Below are 13,507 nucleotides of genomic sequence, written 5' to 3' on the forward strand. Positions count from 1 at the left end.
TAATTGTTCCCACCGTCCTTGGTACTGAGGATGAGAATTACATTCAGAAATCTTAAGTCTCAAGTCTTAAGAGAATATGGGAGAGGAAAGGGCAGCAGAAGATGAAACTGTATGTACAGTGAGAGTTGCAGACGAAGACATTGCTATGGAGAGCCCAAGAAGCTGTTTCTTTATCTGTGTTCCTTGCATTTCCCTCAGGTGTGTTTCCCCAGTTACTAAGAAATCTCCTGACCCACCTCCTTCCCACCTACCCTTGTTCTTACTAAGTCCATCTGTTTTGGTAAACCTCAGTTCTTGCCTGTAGTAAAGAACTCTACTTCATTTCTATCTTTCTTTAAACTTCCATTGTTGGCTTCTAGTTTTGTACCATGTCCCTTAGAGGGACATGAGTCCCAGTGTTCTCATGCTTCATGTTGATAAGAGGAAAAAGTTGTGCAGAAATATTCTTAAAGATTTAAGCCCGACCCCCCCATATATATTTCTTCCAGTGGTATCAAAAAATCCTACTGGGACTTACTGCACAAGATCTATTTTTAATTTTAGTCCTATTAATTCAGGACTCAGAGCATTCTCCAGGTTTCAACATCACATTCTCTTTTGTTCTTTCAGTGTCTTGCGGTTCCATTTTTTCTCTCTTCCTCCTTCATTTACCTAGATCTTGCTTTGTTCCTTCCTGAGGAGAAAGCCTTCAACAGAATTAGCGAGGCATCCCCAGCCAGGGGCCACATCTTTCAAAGAGCTTGTTGTAATTTTACCCGGGTTTGTCAGCACCATCCCTCTGCTGGACACCTAATTGTGAATTGCGTTCCCTAACTCTCCTGCTGCCACCAGCCGGAAAGGGGCCGTGGCTCAGGCCAAGGTCCACCTTGGCAGGTGAATGCAGTAGTAGGAATCCACCTATTAACACATATGCAGAGTGGGAAGTGAATTCACTCTGCCAGTTTTCCAAGAATTAACTTTTCAGCTTGTTTCTCGTTCTCATCAACTGGTGGATAGGAGTTTTAGCTTTCAGGATCAGAATAGATTTTTCCACGGTGCTCCCTTTTTTTCACTTGTAAAAGAAAGAAAATGCATTTGAGCAAGAAGGACTTGCACCATATATCAGTGCCCCTGAATTGTTAGTAGAAAACAGAGAATCAATTGGTCACTGTGGCAGTTACAGGAGCAGGAGAAATTATTTTTGTAGTTCTCACAAAGCTCCTGATTTCTCTGGGGCTGGTTCTTAGAAAAGGTGGTTTTGAGGGATTTTTCATTTTATTTTTTGTTCTCAAGATGGCGCATGCTCTGTGAAGGCCATCTCTACCCACACAACTCAGAAATGTCTGTAATCTTATGTTAGTAGTGTAGTTGCATTATTTATAATTAATAGTTACCTCACTATTTTTTTAAAAACTGGAAAATGTTAGGGATCTTGGCTAGGCATTCAAAAGCTCTTTAAATTATCCTTCCAGATTTTTCTCCAAACACTCCTCACCTTTAGCAGAACCAGTTGGCTATTTTTCCCCCATCAGCATTTTTTAATGTTACATCCCTATCTTTTGTATTATCTTCCCACCACTGCCAAAATACTGCTCATTATTCAAAACCAAGTTCAAATCTCACATACTCAGCCACCTTTCCTGATCATCTGGATATAATCTCCCCCTTCTACCGCTGGCTGAGAGAACTTGCTAGTTCTTAATATTTTCTGGTAGTTCCATATACTACAAAAAAAAAAAAAAAGGTGCAAACTTTGGAGTGCCTGTAACATGTAGCTTCTTAGGCCCTATTCCCATGAATTTCTGACTCAGTAAATCTGTGATGGGACCTAGGCACATCTGTTTTAACAGCATACTAAATGCATCTGATACAGATCACCTGTAGACCATATTTTTAGAAGTATCAGCATAATGTTTTATATATTTGTTACTTTTTTTTTTTTTTTTTGCGGTACGCGGGCCTCTCACTGTTGTGGCCTCTCCCGTTGCGGAGCACAGGCTCCGGACGCTCAGCCTCAGCGGCCATGGCTCACGGGCCCAGCCGCTCCGCGTCATGTGGGATCTTCCCGGACCGGGGCACCAACCCGTATCCCCTGCATCGGCAGGCGGACTCTCAACCACTGCGCCACCAGGGAAGCCCTATTTGTTACTTTTATAAGCATATATGTTTTATTTCCCTGTTCAGTTACATGCTATTAAAGGGCAGGGATTATATTTTATACTGCTATTTATTTTACACAATGTCTTAAATATTATTTAATATTAATAGCACTAATTTATGTAGCTCTCCATAGACATGTCAAAAGTCCATTTTCTTAGTACTAAGTATAATATTAGGAAAAGGGTTGATCTGTAAAGTTACTCAAAAGGGAAGAATAAAGAAAACAGCAATATTGGGGTTTTTATAATAAGAAGAGGGCAAGAAGAAGGTTCAGACCAATGGTTATAATTAAATATTGATTTACTTGGGGTCAGATACTCTCCTAATCGTTTGGTACACTTCCTTTTAGGGGACATCTAGGATTCTTTATTTTCTGAATGTCATCCCTTGTGGTAAAAGTTAGTACTGAAAACTGAAACCTAAAAATTATAAGGATGCCGTAGGACATCTTGCTGAACGGAAACTAATTTTTCCCGGTGAGAAACTTGGTTTCATTTTTTATTTTATAAATGTTGGCTTAATACCGGTTATGTGTCATGGAAGAGCCCCACCACATTCACTACATCAAATGCTGTGAAAATTATCCAGCTCATATTATACCTCTAAGCACTTCACTAAAATGTAATAATTTCCTGGAACATAAAAGAAACCTTTCACCATCTTTATTTTTTGTCAAGCTAGCGGACGATGTTTGTACTTTAGTGCTCACATTCAAAACCAGAGGCACTGAATTCACTTGATTTCCTCTCAGTGGCTGTGAAGTTGGGAGGCTGGTGACATACCTGCCCCTGGGACCACTGGTTCCAGCTTCCTGGGTATAAACGGAGGCAAACCATCTCTGTGATTCTCAGACAAGGTGAGAATCCAAATCCCTGACTTAAAGAATGAGAAAATCCAATTTTTGGAAGGTTCAATGACTATGTTCCCCTGATCTGGAAAGAGTTGTATAGATACTCTATAAAAATAACTGTAAACTCCCTTCCAGAGAAGATGACTCCACGGCATCCCTGAAGGCAGTAGAGAAGGTTTGTACGTCTCTTGCCGGATCTGGGCTCTTTCTCCCAGTGACCGCCACACGTGAAGTGCTTTCCTGTTTAAACTCACCACAATGCACTCCAGAGATGTGAGCTAGGGGAAGGATTTAGAGATGGGTCCTCGTCCTCTCCACAAATAGCAAATAAACTGCCAACAAGAGGCATTTTACGAACATCATGTCTACTGCCTGGTTCTCTGATGTCCTATTTCTGGAGGTTAGCAGCTCTGACTCGATATTCGTTGAGTTGTGGGTTTTGTTTTTTTTTTTAAGTTTGACTCTCTGGAGTGAAGATGCTTTTTGATGAGAGGTCTGGTTGACTGCTACATCTTCCCAGTTCCTTGTCTCTCACCATGGCTTAGTTCACATACTACATCTTAAAAGAGTGGAGGTCTACCTACTACACTTTGGGTCAGATTAGACCTTGCATGCCTTCCTTGGAGAGGGTCTCACTTTGGTTTTGTCATGCTTTTTAGGCTTCACAAGAAAGTTCTAAGCCTCTCAGCCATCTTCCTAGCAGATTGCCTGAGGCCTTACACTTCTGATACCATCTTCAGGTTGAAAGTATGATGATGGAAGTCTTTGTTTTACATAGAAGGGGATGCCAGGGTTTCTTCTAAGATTGAGGCTCCGTAGAAATGATTTTCTCTTTCTTTATTCTTATTCCTTCCTTCCTTCATCTCATTTTCTTTTATCTCTTCTTTCCTTTCTCTCTTTCCTTCTTTCTTACTTTGTTTTCTGAAGTTTAGGACAAAGACTTTTTAATATCTCACTTAAGAAACCAGAGTTATTCCCGTAATTCTTCAATTTTCTAAATGCATGTAATTTCCCTTTACCTTCTTATATACCATGACCCTCTTCCCCTACCCCATACATGTCTAGTGCCTATTTTTTTCTCTAAGAATATCTTTTGGTGGTCCTCATTCCTTTATTCTCTTAGCATTGCCCAATAACCATTCCCCAAAATGATTGTTCTAAGTCAATCATGGTTATAGTATTTTTCTTGCAATGATTGGCTTAGAAATGGGCATATGACCTAATACTGGCTTATGATATTTGAGACGTCCAATGGGGGCTTCTGGAAAAAGACAATTTTGCAGAATTTTTTTTCAGTTAGCTGTCTTATCAAATAATTTCACATTGTTAAAATCTTCATAATTTTTATTCACAAAAATTTTATTTGTACAGGAAGACTAGCTAATTCATTTAATTATTTAAATGATGAACAATAAACTGTACCACTTAACTATTTCTAATTTTTTTTTAAAAATACATACTTTTAGAGATATAGTCACTTCCTTTTTAAAAAATATTATTTAAATTGTATGCTCAGAAGTGGAATTACTAGGTCCAAATTAGAAACTTTTATGTCTCTCGGTTTCCAAAAAGTTTATACTAACTTCACCTGCCATTGCCAGTTTAGAAATTTTCAGTCTCTCCATACCTTGAAAGCACAAGGCATTATCCATTTTTGCTAACTTGTTTGAATTCGCTTTTCTCTGATTCTTGGCAAGTTTGAACACTTTTGCCTTCACGCATTTATTAGTTGTATTTCTTTGTGGACACTTCTCATCTATTTCCTTTCTGTCAATTGTCTATGGGGTCTTATTTTACTTAAAAATAAACATCTGGGAGCTTTTAAATAACATAGTTATTGGCCCTTGTCTTATTTGCTGAAAATATTATTTGCTTTCTTATTTGGGTTACCTTACTTTGACTGCAGAAGTTTGTAACTTTAATGTCATCAAATTTGTTTATTCTTCCTTCATGATTTCTTTTACTGTTTTTCTGTGTTGTGTCCTCTCTCAAATCCTCCAAATCCAGTGAATATTAAATTCCTCATCTGGTTTTCCTAACATTTTGATTTTCATATTTATATTTAATTATTTTATCCATCTGGAATTACTTTTGACCAATATTCAGAGTTACAAGTCTTGATTTATTTTTCTTTCCAAAATGCTAAGCAACCATTCAACTACCATTTACCGAATAATCCTTCTCTTCCCTGCTGCTCTGATAAAATAAATCTTATATATAATAAAGTCAGTTTCAGAGGACCCTCTTCTGCTTCATTTAACTTTGCTTTGTAGTTCACAAGACACTTTAACCTACATTATCTCATTTCATCCTTCTTCCTCCAGTCTGATTGCCTGGGTCCCTCCCCACCGCTCCTCCTGCAATCTGATTTGTCCCATGTCTGTCTTATAGATGGAAAACAAAACCCTGAAACATGAAGCCACTTATTAGCTAGACTTCCCAGCCATTTACTATTAGGCAGAAATGGAAAATTGCAGTTTCCGCTCACCCTATGCCCTGGACATCTCATCCCCACACTGGGAAGACATTGGCTACCACCTTGGCTAGTGTTTGTTTTGGCTTCAGGGTCATCCATGAGCCTCCTTTTGGGTTCCCCCAGACGAGGACCTATTTCCTACACACACATTTATTTCTCAGGATTCTTTGGTAACTTCTGCTTCCATAGCAGTGGGGAAACAAGTAGTGGGTGCAGACAGCCGTCTGCCTCTGAGCTTCCCAGTCTGTGTGTACTTGGCACTGACTGAGGACTCTGCTTTCCGTCAGTGCATTTGCGAGGTGACACATATTCTCCGGTGATTAGATTAGCGCTGGCAAAGCCAATATGAAAAACCCACACAGATTACCACTGTCACCCGCAGTAATTACATTTATTCATTTCCATTTAGCCAAGTTTTTACAAGCCGAGCAAAGGGCCAAATAAGCAATAAACACAGAGGCAAGAAATTAAAATGCTGATCTGTTTGCTGTGAAAACAATCAAACTATCATCTTTCTTTAGGCACCTCATTCATCATCAGACGGGGCCACACTGGTGAAGTGGAGGCAGGGAGCCTAATGTTATTACATGTAAATTCACTAACATGAAATTACTGCCCCTGATGTGATTTTACTAATAAATTAGTTCATTTCTACCTTTTCGCTAGAGACTTTAGGGGCCATGGAGAATTGTACATGTGTCTTGTAATCGCGCCTGCTTTATTTCAGGCTGGCTAGCTGTTAAATTTCTATTTCTTTGCACTCCCTCCCAGCTGATTCTTTAGTTTTCTTGCTATGCCTTATTGGATCAACATGCCATACGATTTGTTGTCTTCACATGTAGTTTGAAAATAAGCAGCTTAAGGACAGATTCTCTCTTGCAGGCGATGGGCACAGCATCGGGAGCATTATGAATATAATGGCCCTAGCAGCTAGTTGGCACCTATTATTAATTCATTGTTGGGTGTGGTGGGTTTTTTTTTTCATTTCTGTATCCATTTTCAATTGGAAAAGAGAATGGAGCCAAACTTTGCCATGTCAAGGAGCTATTGAAGCAAGGAAATCAATCTGCAAGCGGTTCCCTTGACCTGCTAACCCCTCTGCTGTGTCTTCAGAGGAGCAAAGAGCTCACAGTGGAGGGGCAGCCAATGGTTCACAGAAGACAGATGTAGGGTCTCCCTGGATCCGCTCCCTCCTTGGGACTTGCATGGTGCTTCCTTGCTTATTGTTAATGGCCCATGGGTCTGGATCTAGAATATTTTATTTATTCTTAAAGATTTCATCTGCTCTGCTGTTTAGCCCAACCCCAAATCACAATCCATTTTTGAAAGAGTACAAATGGTTTCTATGAAAATGACTTTGACGCTGCCAATGACAGAGTGGAGATGCTAAGAGAACAGGAGAGGGAGGGAGAGACAAGTCTTTGGTGGAGACGCCCCTCCCTTTTCCAATACTTCTTCTGACCCTAAATGGAGATTCTGTATGATATGACTCAATTTTAAGCCTTAGAGAAATATAAAATATGCACAATAGTATATTCCTGCTTTGTACAGTAAAAATGTGTTAAAAAGAGTTTCTTTGAGGCAGTGGTTCAGTGAAAATCTAAGGCATAGTAATGGTAGACATGACTCATGAGGCCCACTTCACACTTGAGCATTGAATAGAGTTCCCTCACCCCTTCCATAGAAATAGCATTAATTAAATTTATGTGTTAAGGAAATGTACAGGAAATAACTCCTCCTTGATTTGAATTTAACTTTGCACCATGCAGAGTTATATATGAGGGGAATTGTGTATCTAATTTTTTTCTCTTTTTTTTTTGGAAAAAAAGAAATGAGAATAAGTACCTGTTTCTGGATTTATTAAGTAAGATTGTACTCTGGCTAACTGACTATTCTCATTAATGAGTGAAATATTTGGATTATCAATTTGAAAATAACTCCATTCAATAAATACCTATTGATCAATTACTGTAGACAGAACGCCAAGTTAAATGCTGTCCCCAAAGACAAAAATAAATGTCTAGCTTTTCAGGATTTAAGGTAATTCAGACTCTTCCAGTTTCTGGGGTTGCCACAGAGACCCACATCTATGGGTACTCCCCTAGAACCTTGTACTTAGCTTTCATAGTTCTTACCACGGAGTTTGCTATTTTCTTTCATTTGTTTGTAATTTTCTTAATATCTAGATTCTTAATTAGATGATTATTCTCCATTACAGCAAGGACTGTTTCAGGTTTTCTCACCATAGTATCCCCATTGAGATACATACCAAGTATTAAATAAATATCAAATAAACAAATGAAAAATTGAATTATACAGTCCTGTAGAAAGAGATAGTGTAGAATATTGCTTTAAATCAGCATTGTTGCAAGACAAATCACTGCACAAATACGGTTAAGAATTACATCCTGAGCATCTATTATATGTTAGCATCTAATATGTCGACCTGCTGAGGATACTGCAGTGAACAAGATGGATAAAAACTTGTACCCTTGCAGAGCTTACATTTTTTTAGTGCGTGAATAGAATAAGGAAGATGTTTCAAATAATGAGCAATATTGTTTGTTATATTTTTAAATATAAACCTCGCTATTAGATGTTGACCTTATATTTTGGAGCCAATAATTATTTACCATTTCAGCTTTCTTAGTGCAACACTAAGAAATCATGTATAATTAATAATATAGCAACTTAATTATAATAATTTCTTAAAATTATAAGAAATTACAGCAGTGAAAATACTCTTTATGACACTATAATGGTGGATATGTGTCATCATACAGTGGTCAAAATCCATAGAATATACAACACCAAGAGTAAACAGTGATGTCAATATGGACTCTGGTTCATTAAAAAAAAAAAAAAAAAGATAGGGCTTCCCTGCTGGCGCAGTGGTTGAGAGTCTGCCTTCTGATGCAGGGGACACGGGTTCGTGCCCCGGTCTGGGAAGATCCCACATGCCGCGGAGCGGCTGGGCCCGTGAGCCATGGCCGCTGAGCCTGCGCGTCCGGAGCCTGTGCTCTGCAACGGGAGAGGCCACAACAGTGAGAGGCCCGCGTACCGCAAAAAAAAAAAACTTGGATGGAATAGGTGAATGGACGCAGATATAATCACCTGTAGTTTAAGCCTTCTCCAGACAAAATTTCTTTCCGTAAATTTTCTGTCTACATTAAATTTCTAATCATTGAATGTTAATATATCAAAACTATTATATAAATGGAGAAGGCAAACAGTGCTTTAGAACACGTTACTTTTGTGTTATGGTAAAATTAATATAAGATAAAATTTACTATTTTAACCATTTTTAAGTGTATAGTTCAGTGGCATTAAGTACATTAATATTGCTATGCAACCATCACCACTATCTTCAGAACTTTTTCATCATCTCACTCTGAAACTATATAAATTAAACAGTAGCTGCTCATTCCCCTCTCTCCTCTAGAAAGTATTACTTTTTTCTTTTTTTTTATTGAGTTTATTTTTGTATATGGTGTTATGGAGTGTTCTGATTTCATTCTTTTACATGTAGCTGTCCAGTTTTCCCAGCACCACTTATTGAAGAGACTGTCTTTTCTCCATTGTATATCTTTGCCTCCTTTGCGTAGATTAGTTGACCATAGGTTTGTGGGTTTATCTCTGGGCTTTCTATCTTGTTCCATTGATCTGTGTTTCTGTTTTTGTGCCAGTACCATATTGTCTTGATTACTGTGGCTTTGTAGTGTAGTCTGAAGTCAGGGAGTCTGATTCCTCCAGCTCCATTTTTTTCCCCTCAATGCTGCTTTGGCTATTCAGGGTCTTTTGTGTCTCCATACAAATTTTAAGATGATTTGTTCTGATTCCATAAAAAATGCCATTTGATAGGGATTACAAAAATGTAATTTGATAGGGATTGCATTGAATCTGTAGATTGCTTTGGGTAGTATAGTCATTTTCACAATATTGATTCTTCCAATCCAAGAACATGGTATATCTCTCCATCTGTTGGTATCATCTTTAATTTCTTTCATCAGTGTCTTATAGTTTTCTGCATACAGGTCTTTTGTCTCCTTAGGTAGGTTTATTCCTAGGTATTTTATTCTTTTTGTTGCAGTGGTAAATGGGAGTGTTTCCATAATTTCTCTTTCAGATTTTTCATCATTAGTGTATAGGAATGCAAGAGATTTCTGTGCATTAATTTTGTATCCTGAAACTTTACCAAATTCATTGATTAGCTCTAGTAGTTCTCTGGTGGCATTTTTAGGATTCTCTATTTATAGTATCATGTCATCTGCAAACAGTGACAGTTTTACTTCTTCTTTTCCAATGTGTATTCCTTTTATTTCTTTTTCTTCTCTGATTGCCATGGCTAGGACTTCCAAAACTATGTTGAATAAGAGTGGTGAGAGTGGACATCCTTGTCTGGTTCCTGATCTTAGAGGAAATGCTTTCAGTTTTTCACCATTGAGAGTGATGTTTGCTGTGGGTTTGTCGTATATGGCCTTTATTATGGTGAGGTAGGTTCCCTCTGTGCCCACTTTCTGGAGAGTTTTTATCATAAATGGGTGTTGAATTTGTCAGAAGCTTTTTCTGCATCTATTGAGATGATCATATGGTTTTTATTCTTAAATTTGTTAATATGGTGTATCACATTGATTGATTTGCGTATATTGAAGAATCCTTGCATCCCTGGGATGAATCCCACTTGATCATGGTGTATGATCCTTTTAATGTGTTGTTAGATTCTGTTTGCTAGTATTTTGTTGAGGATTTTTGTATCTATATTCATCAGTGATATTGGTCGGTAGTTTTCTTTTTTTGTAGTATCTTTGTCTGGTTTTGGTATCAGGGTGATTGTGGCCTCATAGAATAAGTTTGAGAATGTTCCTTCCTCTGCAATTTTTTGGAAGAGTTTGAGAAGGGTGGGTGTTAGCTCTTCTCTAAATGTTTGGTAGAATTCACCTGTGAAGCCATCTGGTCCTGGACTTTTGTTTGTTGGAAGATTTTTAATCACAGTTTCAATTTCATTACTTGTGTTTGGTCTGTTCATATTTTCTATTTCTTCCTAGTTCAGACTTGGAAGGTTATACCTTTCTAAGAATTTGTCCATTTGTTCCAGGTTGTCCATTTTATTGGCATAGTTGCTTGTAGTAGTCTCTTAGGATGCTCAGTATTTCTGCGGTGTCTGTTGTAAATTCTCCTTTTTCATTTCTAATTTTATTGATTTGAGTCCTCTCCCTCATTTTCTTGATGAGTCTGGCTAATGGTTTATCAATTTTGTTTATCTTCCCAATGAACCAGCTTTTAGTTTTATTGATATTTCCTATTGTTTTCTTTATTTTTATTTCATTAATTTCTGCTCTGATCTTTATGATTGCTTTCCTTCTGCTAACTTTGGGTTTTGTTTGTTCTTTTCTCTAGTTCCTTTAGGTGTAAAGTTAGATTGTTTACTTGAGATGTTTCTTGTTTCTTGAGGTAGGCTTGTATAACTATAAACTTCCCTCTTAGAACTGCTTTTGCTGCATCCCATAGCTTTTGGATCGTTGTGCTTTCATTGCCATTTGTCTCTAGGTTTTTGTTGTTTTTTTTTTTTTTTTGCAGTACACGGGCCTCTCACTGTTGTGGTCTCTCTCGTTGCGGAGCACAGGCTCTGGACACACAGACTCAGCGGCCATGGCTCACGGGCCCAGCCGCTCCGTGGCATGTGGGATCGTCCCAGACCGGGGCACGAACCCATATCCCCTGCATCGGCAGGCAGACTCTCAACCACTGCGCCACCAGGGAAGCCCATGTCCCTAGGTATCTTTGATTTCCTCTTTGATTTCTTCAGTGATCTCTTGGTTGTTTAGTAATGTATTGTTTAGCCTCCATGTGTTTGTGTTTTTTATGTTTTTTCCCCTGTAATTCATTTCTAATCTCATAGCGTTGTGGTCAGAAAAGATACTTGATATGATTTCAATTTTCTAAAATTTACTGAGGCTTGATCTGTGACCCAAGATGTGACGTATCCTGGAGAATGTTCCGTGCACACTTGAGAAGAAAGTGTAATCTGCTGTTTTTGGATGGAATGTCCTATAAATATCAATTAAATCTTTCTGGTCTGTTGCGTCATTTAAAGCTTCTGTTTCCTTATTTGTTTTCTTTTTGGATGATCTGTCCATTGGTGTAAGTGAGGTGTTAAAAGTCCCCAGTATTATTGTGTTACTGTTGATTTCCTCTTTTATAGCTGTTAGCAGTTGCCTTATGTATTGAGGTTTCCTATGTTGTGTGCATATATATTTATAATTGTTATATCTTCTTCTTGGATTGATCCCTTGATCATTATGTAATGTCCTTCCTTGTCTCTTGTAACCTTCTTTAAAGTCAATTTCATCTGATATGAGTATAGCTACTCCAGCTTTCTTCTGATTTCCATTTGCATGGAATATCTTTTTCCATCTCCTCACTTTCAGTCTGTATGTGTCCCTAGGTCTGAAGTCGGTCTCTTGTAGACAGCATATATATGGGTCTTGTTTTTGTATCTATTCAGCGAGCCTGTGTCTTTTGATTGGAGCATTTAATCCATTCATGTTAAGGTAATTATTGATATGTATGTTCCTATGACCATTTTCTTAATTGTTTTGGGTTTGTTTTTGTAGGTCCTTTTCTTCTCTTGTGTTTCCCACTTAGAGAAGTTCCTTTAGCATTTGTTGTAGAGCTGGTTTGGTAATGCTGAATTCTCTTAGCTTTTGCTTGTCTGTAAAGCTTTTGATTTCTCCATCGAATCTGAATGAGATGCTTGCCGGCTAGAGTAATCTTGGTTTTAAGTTCTCTCTTTTCATCACTTTAAGTATATCATGCCACTCCCTTCTGGCTTGTAGAGTTTCTGCTGAGAAATCAGCTGTTAACCTTATGGGAGTTCCCTTGTATGTTATTTTTCCCTTGCTGCTTTCAATAATTTTTCTTTGTCTTTAATTTTTGCCAATTTGATTACTATGTGTCTCGGCGTGTTTCTCCTTGGGTTTATCCTGTATGGGACTTGCTGCGCTTTCTGGACTTGGGTGGCTATTTCCTTTCCCATGTTAGGGAAGTTTTCAACTATAATCTCTTCAAATATTTTCTCAGTTTCTTTCTCTCTCTCTTCTTCTGGGACCCCTATAATGCGAATGTTGTTATGTTTAATGTTGTCCCAGAGGTCTCTTTGGCTGTCTTCATTTCTTTTCATTCTTTTTTCTTTATTCTGTTCCACAGAAGTGAATTCCACCATTCTGCCTTCCAGGTCACTTATCCGTTCTTCTGCCTCAGTTATTCTGCTATTGATTCCTTCTAGTGTATTTTTCATTTCAGTTATTGTATTATTCATCTCTGTTTATTTGTTCTTTAATTCTTCTAGGTCTTTGTTAAACATTTCTTGCATCTTCTCGGTCTTTGCCTCCATTCTTTTTCCGAGGTCCTGGATCATCTTCACTATCATTATTCTGAATCCTTTTTCTGGAAGGTTGCCTATCTCCCCTTCATTTAGTTGTTTTTCTAGGGTTTTATCTTGTTCCTCCATCTGGTACATAGCCCTCTGCCTCTTCATCTTGTCTACCTTTCTTGAAATGAATCTCTCATTAAGAGAGATGTTTTCACCCTTTATCTTATGTGATTATTGCAAATCATTTTGCTGAATGTGTGCTTTAATTTTCTACATTCTGACGATTCGATTTTGAACTGTGTCTTATCCACCTATAGTGCCTTACTAGTTTTTCTAATGTTACCTTGTACAACTAAGACTTCAAAAAAAAACCAAGAAAACTGGAAAAGTAACACTGTTGTCCCAAAAGGTAGACCCTGCTGCTTGACTCAACCATTGTCTTGGGCTCACCATTCTCATTGCCTTATTAGTTGAGAACAAGGGAAGGGATGACAAACAATTTTGGTTTTCCTCAAAGAAGAACTGATTGAAAATCTATAGATGGGGAAAAGTGGAATGTGTCATTGGAAGAACCAGCATTTATTCCTCTATGAGCAGTTGAGGAAGATGAGTGACCACCAGAAAGAAATTAGACCCAGAGAACAAAGCAAAGAGACTAAGGTTCTATGCC

The 13,507-nt window shown here is 38.0% G+C and overlaps 1 long non-coding RNA gene across 2 annotated transcripts in view; it reads left to right on the plus strand.

The window, feature by feature from the left end:
• Positions 1-13,507, plus strand: part of LOC307192820 — a 157,813-nt gene that overhangs the window by 32,152 nt on the left and 112,154 nt on the right. The window contains exon 1 of one of the 2 annotated variants that reach the window (XR_013830174.1): positions 2,337-2,615. The exons of the other annotated variant lie outside the window; for it this stretch is intronic. This is a non-coding gene — a long non-coding RNA (uncharacterized lncRNA). Of the gene's footprint in view, positions 1-2,336; positions 2,616-13,507 lie in introns of those variants that run through there. 2 annotated transcript variants of the gene reach the window in all.

This window comes from Stenella coeruleoalba (genome assembly GCF_951394435.1).
Source record: "Stenella coeruleoalba genome assembly, chromosome: 10".
Taxonomy (NCBI): domain Eukaryota; kingdom Metazoa; phylum Chordata; class Mammalia; order Artiodactyla; family Delphinidae; genus Stenella; species Stenella coeruleoalba.